Below are 13,859 nucleotides of genomic sequence, written 5' to 3' on the forward strand. Positions count from 1 at the left end.
CTTTCTTTCTTTCTTTCTTTCTTTCTTTCTTTCTTTCTTTCTTTCTTTCCAACACGAGGAGAGCTGGGTCACACTCATTATGCCTTTGGTGGCCGGGAATTGTCTCTGGGTTGTGTGCTCAGGCACAAGGACGACTTTCCTTCAGTCTTCTGCTACGTGCATCAGCCAGGAGTGTCTGCTTGACCCTAAAAGGTGTCAGAAGCTTTCAAATTCTAAAATGTCACTCCATCTCCAAATAGTACAAGGATTCCACACCTGAAAGGATGACATTCCAGGCAAAAATGGCCCAGACTTTGGAAATGGGAACCCTGATTTGCTGCAAAGCATTAATGTGACCATGGGAACTCAGACTCAGCTCACACTGCCTGGACGTTTCTAACCATATGTGGTTAGGTCACAACCCTGCCATTTTCCTTATGACATTCTCATAGAACATCTCTGATTATGGGTTGCTTTAATGCTCCCAGCTGGAGTAGTTCTTCAGTGGTACTCAGCTTGGGCCACCTCGGTTGAAAAGAAAATCTGCTCCATCGGGTCAATGAGATCACTGACCATTCCTGATATCGGCAGACTGGAACTAAAACCCACGTGCCCAGCTTTTCTTTCTCCATCCTAAACTTATTATTATTATTATTATTATTATTATTGGGACGTAGAGTACATATAACATTGTGTAAATTTAAGGTGTACAATGTGTTGACTTTATACATTTGTATATTGCAGTGTGATTACCACCATAGCATTAACTACACCACTATACGTCACATAATTATTTGTTTTGTGGTAAGAACAATTAAGGTCTAGAGTCTTACCAACTTTGTAGTTTATAATACAGTAATTACGACTGTAATCTCCATGCCACGCATTAGATCTCCAGTAATTATTTATCTATTAATTGCAAGTTTGTACCCTTAAATGATATCCCCTGGATTCCCCCAGCCCCACCCCCTAACAACCACCATTCTGCTCTTTGTTTTTACCAAGTTTACCTTTTTAAAATTCCACACATAAGTGGAATTTGTCTGCAGTATTTGTCTTTCTCTGTCTGACTTATCTTACTATTATCTTACATCATGCCCTCAAGGTCCATCCATGTTGTGGCAAATGGCAACATTTCCTTCTTTGTCATGGCTGAATAATATTCCATCGTGTGTCTTCCAATGGAATATACACCACCCTAATCTCAAAGATAAGGGTAATTGTACCTTGCAAGTTCTATCATCAGAAATCATTCTCAGAGCACCATTTGCTTCTAAACTCTAGAATAGCTAATAAAATTACAGGAACAATTAAGAAAACATATGGTGAGGTCAGAGGAAAGTGGTCAAATTTGAACTTGGGTGAACTCTGCAGACAGAAATGATGATATTTATTGATGATAAATATATTAATGATGATAAATACCATACTAATGATGATATGGCCACAAAAGAAAAAATAAAGAGGGGGAAAGAGAATACACATCACCATGATGGCAAAACTTTATTTAAAAAAAAAAAAAAAGAGGTAGCTATCTCACTATATTTATCTCCTTGAAAGATATATATCAAGATTATCCATCACATGCATTTTCCTATTATCAGACCCAAAGTGACCATTCTTTGTAAGTATGTGTGTTAAATATGGAAAAGTGTTCCTTTGGAACATGTTCAGGAGGAGGTGAGGGGGTGGAGCGGAGAGACGGAAAGAAACGTAGGACAAGTCAAGAAGAGGGTTGAGGCATGCGTAGGGACATTACCAGAAATCGCACCCTAAGAGGCCTTGAGGAGAAAAGTGAAGTGGGAGGTTTGGGGCCCTCTGCTTAGAGAAATGCCCCACTCAGAGTCCTTAATGGTTCATTTATTTCACCCTGACATTGCCTTCTTGGTTCTGGTGTTGAAAATACCGTGGGGTGGAGGGATTCTCCGCACACCGCCCAGTGAGGGCTCATGTGTGACACTTTCTGATGCCGGTGTGTCTGCATCAGCAAGCAGGTGCTTTGCTGGAATCTCGAGGTGTCTGTGTAATAGTCTCTCTTTTCGAAGAGACGTGCAGCTCCTGGACAACGATGCCCCACCGTGTCATCTCCGGGCAATGCAAGTAACACTTTTCTAAAGGAAAAATCCTCCCGTGCCCTTCTCTGCCCCCCTCTTCTTACACTGAGAACAGCAGTTATCGGGCCCCTCACTACTTGCCAAAATCTGGGGTAAGTATCTTACATTTACTGGAATGTAACAGTCTCATTTAGCGTGTTCAACCCACCTTGCCAGCTAGGTGTTATTCCCATTTTACAAATATGGAATAAGCCTCTAAAAGTTAAAACAGAACAAAAACTGTCCCAGGTCACTGGTAAGAAGTCACAGACCTGAGATTTGGAGCTGTTTTCTTAAGTTCAAAACTCCCACTTTTTGTTGGTTTGTTGTTCTTTGCTCTTGGGAGAGCAGACAACGTCCTTTTGGCTGTGGCTTGCATCCTTTTGTTTTGAATGAGGTTAAATGATCTGCGTGTGGGCTTAGGCATTTACCCACACATGTCTTTGGGGGGGGGGGGCATCCCTGTATCTGCCTGGCCGCGCAGGGCCTCTAAGCACCTTTGCTGAAAGTTTTTATTATTTCCTTCAAATACCCTTTTATAGCACAGAAAAAGAGCTGTGCCCTCTCTGAGGCTTGAACTCAGGACCTTCAGATTATGAGACTGACGCGCTGCCCACTGCGCTAAGAGGGCTGCAAGGCTGAATGTCAGCCTGAATAATAATGCCTCCTTAAATGGTAAGCTCCTTAAAGAGAAAGGGCTTGTCTTTGTAGTTCAGTCCAATGAGTGAGTGGATTTGGAATAGCATCAGAAACGTTCTTTTCCCACATCTCCTCGCACAGCAGTAGATTCCTAAGTAACCTGGAAGATAACTCAGCAAATGATACGTGTACTTTGGAAAAACAAAAAGACCTCATTACGTTAATCGTAGCCCACAAGCAAAAGAACCAAAATGTTTTAGGCTCATCTAAAAGCGCAGGTGTATAAACATATAAATATTAACAAAAATTAAATGCTTGTCAACTTTGGCACAACTATCACTTCTTCCTTGGATATTGGAAGCTTATCCAATCTAGAAAAACCAGAGTCAAGGTGTAGACAGTTGAGTTGAAAAATTATTGAACATGACTTCTGAGTGAAAATAGAGCAATGGGCGTACCTCCCTGTGGCCACTCATTCCTGAAGCCTCATGAAATAACAATAAAAGGATTTGGAGAGACATAAATGCAAAAGGCAAAGGGAGAAAGAGAGGGGACACTAGCAATAAACTTGGAAGGTGGAGAACAATGTCATGGAAACCCTGTCTTACTTTGTAGAAACTTCCAGAAACTCAAGAGCTGGTAGCACCAGATACGTCTGAAAGTGGAGGTAAAGATGGAGCTAAACACAGAAAGTTGATCTAGTTAGTTTGTTGAAAAAATAGTGAGGCCCTTGGGTGGCCTCCCCCAAACCAAGCACCAGGCAGATTCTCCTGCCCTCAAGGGAGAAGACTGGAAGTATATTCTCTAAAGGGTAAAACAGAAGGTCTCTAGACTAGAAAGACCAAGCCCACTGAGGGTGGGCCATGCTGAGAAAGGACCCACATACCAATGTAGAGCTTCTCTAGTCTGTTCCCCTAGTTGGCTCCCCAAATACTAGAAGTCAGGACTGGACTTCTGCTTAAAAGTTCGTTCTCTGTGAAATATGACCAGCTCAAGAGAGGGAGGAAAGAACGAAGGGTGCTAACATCAGGAATCTCGTCCAAGAAAATAGGGCAGCAAGATCACCCTACGAGGAAGACCACCCGTGAGCACAGAGTGCTAGCAATCAGCTGTTCAGTACGTCACGCACACACATGAGCAGAAAGTCAAAGATCACCAGACATTGGAGGAAATCATATGAAATAAAACACAAAGACTTGACCAACCTGTATTTTAAAGGAACTTGGAAGAAACAAAGACTATCTGGGGGTAAGGAAAAAGTATTTAATTAATATTAATATTCTTGGAGAGCTAAGAAAAATTTGGATCCATAAAGCAAGAATAAATACACAAAATGAACATTTAGGATATATTCAGGATATATAAATTGCATTTTATTCATACAGCAGAGTTACATAAGTCCATGAGACTGAATAATTATTGCTGTGTATTGTGATGAATCTCACAAGCATGGCATTGAAATTTAAAAAGCCAGACACAAAAAAAGTACATATTCTCTGGTTCCACCTATATAATGCTCACCAAAAAAGGCTACGGTGTTAAATTTAGCATGATGGTTACTCTTTGGAGGGAAGGCGTGGAGAAAATCTTTTCCGTTTCCAATACAAAAATAAACATAAAACAGGTTTTATACAAAGGATTGGGAGTCAGAGTGATACTGAATTTCTCAACAGCAGCTGTAAGCTACAAGGTAATAAAGCAAGCCTTCATATTTCTGAAGGAAAGTGATGCCCGTATCCTGCTAAATTATCAATTACTTGTGAAGCTATGCTAATGGCATTTTCAAACATACAAGATATTTCAAGATTTACGTTCCTTTTACCTTTTTCAGGCAAGCAACTGGAAGGTCTCAGGAGCTAGAGACACAGAAATATACCCAGGAAAAGGGACACAAGGGATCCAGGAAATAGATGCACCAATGGAAGAAAAAATCAATGAGAAGTCCCAAGATGGTGGCCAAGAGGGAGCCTAAGGAGACAGGTACGCAGCAAGCCTAAAGATCAAGGGTACAGTGGTGTCCTCAAGATTCATTGACCCACCACATAGAGAGAGGAGATTTACACAATTAGGGAAAGTTTAGGATTAAATATATATGTATATTAGATACATACATTCTATATACCTACCACTGTAGGTGTATATAATTAAATTGCATATGTGTAGTGTTGTAACTAATATATTATGCACATTATGAAACAAAATATAAATAAGAAAGGATGAAATAAAAATAAATACAGTAAGAATTCTGTTGTTTTCTTCCCTCACCCTGGCCAATACTGAACACACCTCCCGCTTGCACCCCACAGTTGCATGCCTAATACAAGTGATCACTTCCTGTGGTGGTTGATAAGATTAGCCAGGGAACATGGTGCCTCGAGGAAATGGATCACAGAAAAAGTAAACGTTGACACCTGGGAGAGAAGATCAAACCCTGGTAAATGCCAGCCTCTACTGTGGTGGGCCTTCTAGGTACCACAAGCAGGCCCCAGCCAACATGGGGTCCTAGAACCTCAAAAGGCCTGTGTCAGAGAATCATAAACTCTCAGAGAAAACAAATGCCTTTAAGACCATCTCAATTATAGTTCTAAGTTTACCAATGAGAATACACTTCAGAATCTTGCCTAAATCTAGTTCTAAATCCATTTAACATATCTATATTTTATGGATGCCTGAATGAATGTATGAAAAGCAAATATAAAGAATTTTTTAAATTTTTTTATTTTCAAGTAATCTCCACATCCAACATGGGGCTCGAACTTACAATCCAGAAATCAAGAGTTGCATGCTCTAACTACTGAGCCAGCCAGGCACCCTGCAAATGTACAGAAATCTTATGTGTGTTTAATCTCCTGTCCTCACTGTCTTCCACTGCCTAATTAGGCTGCCAACTCTCCTATTTGCCACAATCCAGGATATGAGGTTTCTCATAGTCAATGCCTCTGCAGTTCCTATACAGGCTCTGAGCTGGAGCTGGGCAGTTTCTTCCAAAAACATCCTTGGGGCGCCTGGGTGGCTCAGTCGGTTGGGCGACTGTCTTCAGCTCAGGTCATGATCCCAGGGTCCTGGGTTCAAGCCCCACGTCAGGCTCCCTGCTCAGCAGAGAGCCTGCTTCTCCCTCTCCCTCTGCCTTCTTCTCTGCCTACTTGTGTTCTCTCTCTATCTGTCTGTCAAATAAATAAGTAAAATCTTAAAAAGAAAAGAAAATATCCTCTGAAATATTTGTGAAGAGCTTCACAGAGCCCTTGTTATCTAAGAAATAGACCAAAAATCTGACTACAGGCATGTTTTCTTTTTCTGTTCCATCAAAGGAAAATAAAGATGAAAAGACTTTTTCTAAGTGCTTATGTCTTATTAGGACATTTTTAAAATAAATAGCTTCAGTCATTAATGTTAGAGGCAATCTGCCTAAAGTATATTTAAGGGGCTAGATTTCATAAATTCCAATTTACAAATTGAACTCATTGACCATAATTGCTTGCAACAGTTGGCTCTAAACAGAGAGATTAACATAATTGGATTGCAAACTCCTATTAGCATTTATAAATATAATTATAGCCAAGTATTGGGCTGTGTTGGAAAGATGCCACTGAAATTTATCTTGTGAAGACTTGAGAAGCACATATTCCTCCACCAGGAGGCAGTGTCATGATTAAGGGATGGATTGGTCCTGTGACCTTTAACCTCTCAGTGTCTCGTTTTCCATCAGCAAAACACTGTGTTTCAATACACATTCAATATGCATTCAGTTTGCATGGTAAAAGAGTGCTGGTTGAGGAATTCCACTCAAGACAGAGTAAAAAGGACAGATTTTGCCTGATGCCTGAAAGAAACAGACACACAAACAAAAAGCAAAATATATTACACAACAGTTTTCAAGACACTGGTTATCAGGCAATGGTGGACTGTGGTCTCTGAAAGACAGGAAACAAATTGGGAGACCTCTACTATTGTCCCAGCTTACTACCTTGAGAGAGTTTCCAAGCTGTGGCATAGGAAGAGGGAGCCCAGGCCAAGCCTGGTGGACTCCCCAAGGTGAGGAGATGCAGATGAGCGTCCAGGGAGGCCAGGGAGGCCAGGCAGCGAGAGTGTACAGACAGAGCACCAGACCAGAGACAGTGACACCAAGAGAGAATGCTGGTGATCTGGAGGAGGTCCCCTCAAGTATTCAGCAGAGGTCTCATCCTTACACACATGCAAATCTACTACCCAATGCCCAAGGAAGAAACAATCTGATGGGATCAGGTAAAAGCACCCGGCACTCTCACAGGGCCAAGAATATAGCCTGTTCCTACAGTCAGCCTGGGGGAAAAAATCAGACTTTTCAGGACATTGGTCAGAATACTCATGAGGGTGCCTCAGTAGTGGGAAATATTTAGACCCAGACCAAACACTGACCCAGATCCACCTCATAAATCAGAAAACAGATCTGAAGAGCTCAAACTAGTAACTTCATGGCATCCCAGAGCAAAGCTCAAGAATGGCTATAGGAAAATAAAATGTCTCGCATTCAAAGAAGGTAATAACACAATGGCTGGCATTCAATCAAGGATTGCCAGACATTCAAAGTATAATGAAAATGTAACCCATAATGAGGAGAATAATCAATTGATCGAACCTGACTCAGAACTAACATAGATATTAGAATATTAGCTAATAGACAAGAATATTAAAACAGTTGTTATTAACTGTATTTCAGATATTACAAAAGTTAAGTATAGACATAAAGTTTCCAGAAAAGCACACCCAAAATGAACGTCTACAGATGAAAACTGCAACACCCGAAATGAAAAATAAACTTATGGGATTAATAGTAGATTAGACTTTACATAAGAAGACATTTGTAAACTTGAGGGGCACCTGGGTGGCTCAGTCAGTTAAGCATCCAACTCTTGATCTCAGCTCAGGTCTTGATCACATGGTTGTGAATTCAAGCCCTGCACTGGCTCCATGCTGGGCATGAGCCTACTTTGGAAGGAAAGAAGGAAGGAGGGAAGGAAGGAAGGAAGGAAGGAAGGAAGGAAGGAAGGAAGGAAAAGAAGAAAGAAAGAAAGAAAGAAAGAAAAAGAGAGGAAGGGAAGGAGGGAGGAAAGAAGGAAAAAGGAAGGGAGGATGGAAGGAAAGAAGGAGGGATGGAGGAAAGAAAGAAAGAAAGAAAGAAAGAAAGAAAGAAAGAAAGAAAGGGAGAGAAAGAAAGAAAGAGAAAGAGAGAGAGAAAGGAAGGAAAGAAGGAGAGAAGAGAAAAGAAAAGAAAGAAAGGAGGGAAGGAAGAAAGAAAGAGACATTAGTAAACTTGAAAACATGGCAATGGAAACTATGCAAAATAAAACCCAAAGAGAAAAAAATCTGAAAAAAATGAAGAGTATCAAGTGGCCTAATATATGTGTAATTGGAGTTGCCAAAGGAAAGGAGAGAGAAGAGACATGATGGAACAAATATTTGAAGAAAAATAAGGCCAAAGTATTCCTAATTTAATTAAAAGTATAAATCCACAGATCCAAGAACTTCACCAACCCCCAAGCAAAATAAGCGTGAAGAAAATTACATCAAGACCTGCCATAATCAAATTGCTAAAGAACCCAGTGATAAATGGAAATTTTTAAAGCATCCAGAGAAAGGGATAAGATATTACATAAAGAGGCACAAAGATAAGGGTGGGAGCAGATTTTTCATCAGAAACAATGTAGACAAGAAGATATCTTTAAAATACTGAAAGACAAAACTGTCAGACTAGAAGTTTATGCCCAGCAAGAATATGTTTCAAAAACAAAGGTGAAATAAAGATGTTTTGTTGGTTTTTTTTAAAGATTTTATTTATTGATTTGAGATAGAGAAAGAGCAAGAGAGAGAGAGAGCATGCGGGAGTGAGTGCGCACAAGTTGGGGGGAAGGGCAGAGGGAGAGGGAGAAGCAGGCTCTCTGCTGAGCAGGGAGCTCCATGTGGGGCTTAATACCAGGACCCTAGGATCACGACCTGAGCCGAAGGCAGATGCTTAACCCACTGAACCACCCAGGCACCCCAAAGATGTTTTTAGACAGACAAAAACTGAAAGAATTTACCAGCAAACCCACACTACAGGAAATTTTAAAGAAAGTCTTTTGGGCAGAAGGAAAATAATGCCAGATGAAAATATAGATCTACATAAATGAGTAAAAAGCACCAGAAATTGTAAATATATGATTTATTCTGATTAAATCTCTTTATATGATAACTGATTATTTAAACAAAAATTATAACAATGTATTGTGGGGTTTATAATATATGTATAGGTAAAATATATGACAATAGCATAATAACCAGAACGGAGAGATGGAAATATTCTATTCTAAGGTTCTTACATGCACGAAGTGGTAGATAATCACTTAAAGACAGTGATAAGTTAGAGCTGTATACTACCTTATACACTTTACACACCGTATCTTAGCAGCCATTTAAATAACAAAATAAATATTTATAGCTAAGAAGCCAACAAAAGAGGGTCAATGGAAGCACAAAAAAAAATTAGTTAATCTGAAAGATGGCCAAAAATAAGATAAAGTGAATGAAGAACACATGGAATAGATAAAAACAAATAGCAAGATAATAAACGAAACCTAACTCGATAACCACAATAAGTGTAAATTATCTAAACACCTCTATTGAAAGACAGAGATTGTCGCATTGAATAAAAAAATCAAGTTGCAAATGATTGCTATCCATAAGAAATGTGGTTCAAGTATAAAGTGTAAGTATAAAGACACAGGTCAAAAGTGAAAGGATAGGAAATGATACACTATGCTAACAAATCAAATGAAATCTGGAGTGGCGATGTAAATAACAGAAGCACAAAATAATAGAACTTCAAACTACACGAAGCAAAAAACTGACAGAACTACAAAGAGAAATAAATCCAAAATTATAGTCAGAAATTTTAATAATTTCTCTCAATAATTAATAGTTCAAGTAAAAAGAAAACCAGCAAGCATATAGAAGATTCAAAAGGCGGGGTGCCTGGGTGGCTCAGTCGTTAAGCGTCTGCCTTCGGCTCAGGGCGTGATCCCAGGGTCCTGGGATCGAGCCCCACATCGGGCTCCCTGCTCCACTGGGAAGCCTGCTTCTTCCTCTCCCACTCCCCCTGCTTGTGTTCCCTCTCTCGCTGGCTGTCTCTCTCTGTGTCATATAAATAAATAAAATCTTTAAAAAAAAAAAAAAGATTCAAAAGTCATTCATAACCACTCGTAACCAACTTGATATAATTGACATTTATAAAACACTCCACCTAACAATGGCAAGACCCACATGATTTTTAAGTGCACACAGATCATTTACCAAAATAGACCATATTCTGGACTATAAAACAAATTACAATAAATTTTTAAATGTTCAAGTTATACAATGTCTACTCTTCAGTCACAATGGAATTAAATTAAAAATAACCTTGGAAATAATCTCTGGAAAATCACAAATCTTTGCCAAATGGAAACTAAATAAAACACTAACAAATACTAAATGAATTAAAGAAAAAATCAAAAAAGATATTAGAAAATATTTTCAGTGAAGTGAAATGAACATATCAAAATTTGTGAAATGCTCTTAAAGCAGTTCTTAGGGGAAATTTATAGTACTAGGTGCTGTATGCTTCAATCAATCAATCAATTACCTCAACTTCTACCTTAAGAAACTAGAAAAAGGAAGACCAAATTAAATGCAAATTTATGGATCTTTGAGTTCGCTTAACACTTACAATTTTTTTATGAGCACTGCTTTAATCCTTGTCAGAAAATTCCAATATTATATCATCTTATCATTGGTGTCTGTTGGTTGTCTTTTCCCATATGATTGGAGGTTTCTGTAGTTATTTATATGTCAAGTAATTATGGTCTGTGTCCTGGACATTTTGGTATTATGCTATGAGACGATCGATCTTATTTATATCTGCTAGTTTGATAGGACTTAGAATTCTGGGTTCCTCCCCAATCTGCCTGCTGATTTATTTTTCAGCATTCTCAAACAGCTGTTCTTGCATTCTGTCCAGGTTTTAGAGTTGAGTTCAGTGGGAAATAAAGTGAGACATGTGCTAATTTCACATGATCCATAGACTTCTAAGACAGGTCCCAAGATTCCTGCCCCTCATATAGACGCCCTTCCTAATCCCCTCCCCTTGAGTGTGACCAGGATTCATAAATATGATGGAATATCACTCCCATGATTATGTGACTTTATTATTTTTTTTATTTTGATGCAGTCCTATAGTTCTTTGTATTTTTTTTAAGTAAGCTCTAGGCCCAATTTGGGGCTTGAACCCACCACCCCAAGATCAAAAGTCGCAGGCTCTACCAACTGAGCCAGCCAAGCTCCCAGATTATGTTATTTTACACAGCAGTAGGGATCTTGCAAATGTAATTAAGGTCCCTAATCAGTTGACTTTGAGTACTCAAAAGAGATGATCAGATCAGGAATTAGATGAGCCCTTAAAAGCAGTCAAAGAGGTTCAAAGCCAGACAGGCTCTCTGGCTAATAACTTTGAAGATGAAACTAGAATGGCAGCTGAATTCTGCAAAGCTGAGAGGAAACGAACTCTGCCTGCAGCAGCTAAGCTGAAAAGAAGCCCTCAAGCCTCAGATGAGATGACAAGCCCAGCTGTCGCTTTAATTGCGGACTTGTGATATCCTGAGCAGAGGACTCCACTGAGCCCTGCCTGTACTTCTGACTTAGAAGAAACTGGGAAACTGACCCAACTAGTAGTGTTGCTTTGAGCCTCCGTGTTGGGATAATTTGTTACACTACAAAAATCTAATACACTTTCTCTTACCTGCAACAGGCTTGGAAACAAAGTGCAGGTACTGCGTAAGCAAATGTTATTCCACAGGTGTTGCGTATTTCTCAATATGTTCTTTTAACCAAGTTCTTTGTTGCTTTTCCTTCCTCTGAATTCCCAGTATAGTATTAGAGAAATATCTCAACATTTCAGATCTGTTCCGTATCAGCTTTCTGGCAGAGTTCAATGTAGCAATTTATCTGTGTGCGATCATAAGCTGCTTTGTTATTTTCATTTCCTTCGCTCCTCTTGGCTCATCAGGCTCACTGAGTTTTAGGGAAGAAAAGCTAATCTTATTAAATTATTGTATTAATTATTACCACATGAATCACCCAACAGGGACAAATAGCAAGCCTGGTATAATTAGTAAACCAGAAGTCGCCATTTACAGCCACCCATCAGATATGCCAAGTTAAGGTCACCATGAACTCACAGGTTCTCCCCCCCCAGATTTAACAGTTGTCTAAAGAAAGTATGATCTCCTGGTGAGAGATAAGAAGTGTCATACAAATCTAATTCACATATGGGGGGGGGAACATGGGACACATAGAAACAAGACAGCATATCTTTTGGGATACTCCTTGAGAAAAAGATCTCTAATCAAATATTTGAAAAATACTAAATACAAACAGGCCCCCCTTAGAGATTCACAAAACTTGATAAAGACAGTCCAGGACCTGTTTAACTTGATTTATGCCAGCATTTCCCAAATGTATTAACTATGTATTCTGTCCCAGTTTTACAGTTGAGTTCGGTGGGAGGCGAACAGAGGTGTGTGTTTAATTCACATGCTAGGTACAGTCATTTCTTTGGCACGCTTATTATTCCCTAGAAACTCAAACATTTTTGCATGGAAAATATTTTGGGAAATGCGGATCTACAGATTTAAATGGATCGTGTGTTTATTTATCCTGCCCCCTCCTTCTGATGATACTCCACTCCAAGCCAAGTGTTGATAACATGTGAATTGGTGGGAAAAATTCCTAGCATAACTTCTCAAATAGAAATTGCTGCCCCACCCTCACTTCAAGTTGATGTAAAGCGCTATGCTCCTGAGATAAAATGCATCCTCTGGAACTCAAAACTATCACACCAAAGCATTCACCAGACATTTGCTAGGAACTGACTTTGTGCTAGGCTCAGTGCATTCCCAGCACGCCAGCAGGACCCTGGCTTTGCAGGTTCACAGAGGGCGTGGTCCTAATTTACAGAATGCCCAGTCCCCCCGGGGGGGAAGAGGATGAGCGGCCCCGGCTAGAAAATGACATTCAGCCCCAGCACAGAGAACCTCAAACAAGGTAATGGGGTGAGAGCTGCCGTGACCTCTCAAGCAGGGCCTTCGATGGGCCTGGATGGGGTAGAGAACTCACCCCCCAAAAAAAGCAAAGCTAATTTACAGCAGACATTAGGTTCAATCAACCCCTGAAAGAAATTTCTTCAAATCAAGAAAGGAAAAAAAAAAAAACAGTAGGAAAGAGGGGAATGTCAGAAATGGAAAGGAGTTACTTTCCATTTTGCATTGATGCTAAGATGTGCATTTTTTTTTCATATTTTAACAACTCTAAACTCTGAAATCGGAATCTATCTTCTGACACAGAGCATCGTATAATTGTTGTCCTCCAGGCATCAACGCGACCCAGTTGTCGTTGCCTGCGTGTGTCAACTCATTCACAGCTGTTGCTCTTGTCATCACTTCAACGGAATTACGAGCCTTGTTGGTACTACACGTGCAGGGTTTAATTGCCATGTAAATGTCTTCAGAAAGATTCCACTGTGATTTCGGACTGAAAGGAAAACTTATGTGTATTCAAAAAGACGAGGGGACAGAGCAGTGGGGCATACATTTGTTATTTGTGAAGTGAATATTCATTAGAGGAGAAATGCTTGCAATTCCATTGTTCACGAAACAAACCAAGTGTTAGCGGCGCTACTCAAACTGTGGTCCACGGACCGGCAGCATCACCTGGGAGATGGTGAGAAATGCCGACTCTCGGGCTCTGCCTTAAACCTACCAAATCGGGATCTGCATTTTAGCAAAATCCCCAGGTGACTGCCCATAAAAGTTTGAGAGCACTGCTTTAAAGGATATAATGTGAAGCTGAGTCAACGTTGAATTATTGAGATACGTGCAAGGGAATGCTCATCAGAAGCCAAGCAGTGCAGCTGACAGCGGGGAGATTGTCAAGTCCTTCAGAATCAAAAGAAATTTCAACACAAGAAGAGGCACGTGTGACCATTTCACTCACAGGCAGGGCTGTCATAAAGACACGGTGTCACAGCCTCGTTGGTGGGGGTTTTTTTCTGTCTTTGCAAAACATCAAAGAATGGTATGACTTAAAATGGAAGGCATTTTA

At 40.0% G+C, this 13,859-nt stretch overlaps 1 non-coding gene across 1 annotated transcript; it reads right to left on the reverse strand.

Annotated features, from left to right (window-relative positions):
- Positions 1-2,630: 2,630 nt before the first annotated feature.
- TRNAM-CAU lies at positions 2,631-2,703 on the reverse strand. Its single transcript has one exon. It is a non-coding gene; the product is annotated as a tRNA-Met (tRNA).
- Between the last annotated feature and the right edge of the window lie 11,156 nt (positions 2,704-13,859).

This window comes from Ursus maritimus, unplaced genomic scaffold, assembly GCF_017311325.1.
Source record: "Ursus maritimus isolate PB19 unplaced genomic scaffold, ASM1731132v1 scaffold_28, whole genome shotgun sequence".
Classification (NCBI taxonomy): domain Eukaryota; kingdom Metazoa; phylum Chordata; class Mammalia; order Carnivora; family Ursidae; genus Ursus; species Ursus maritimus.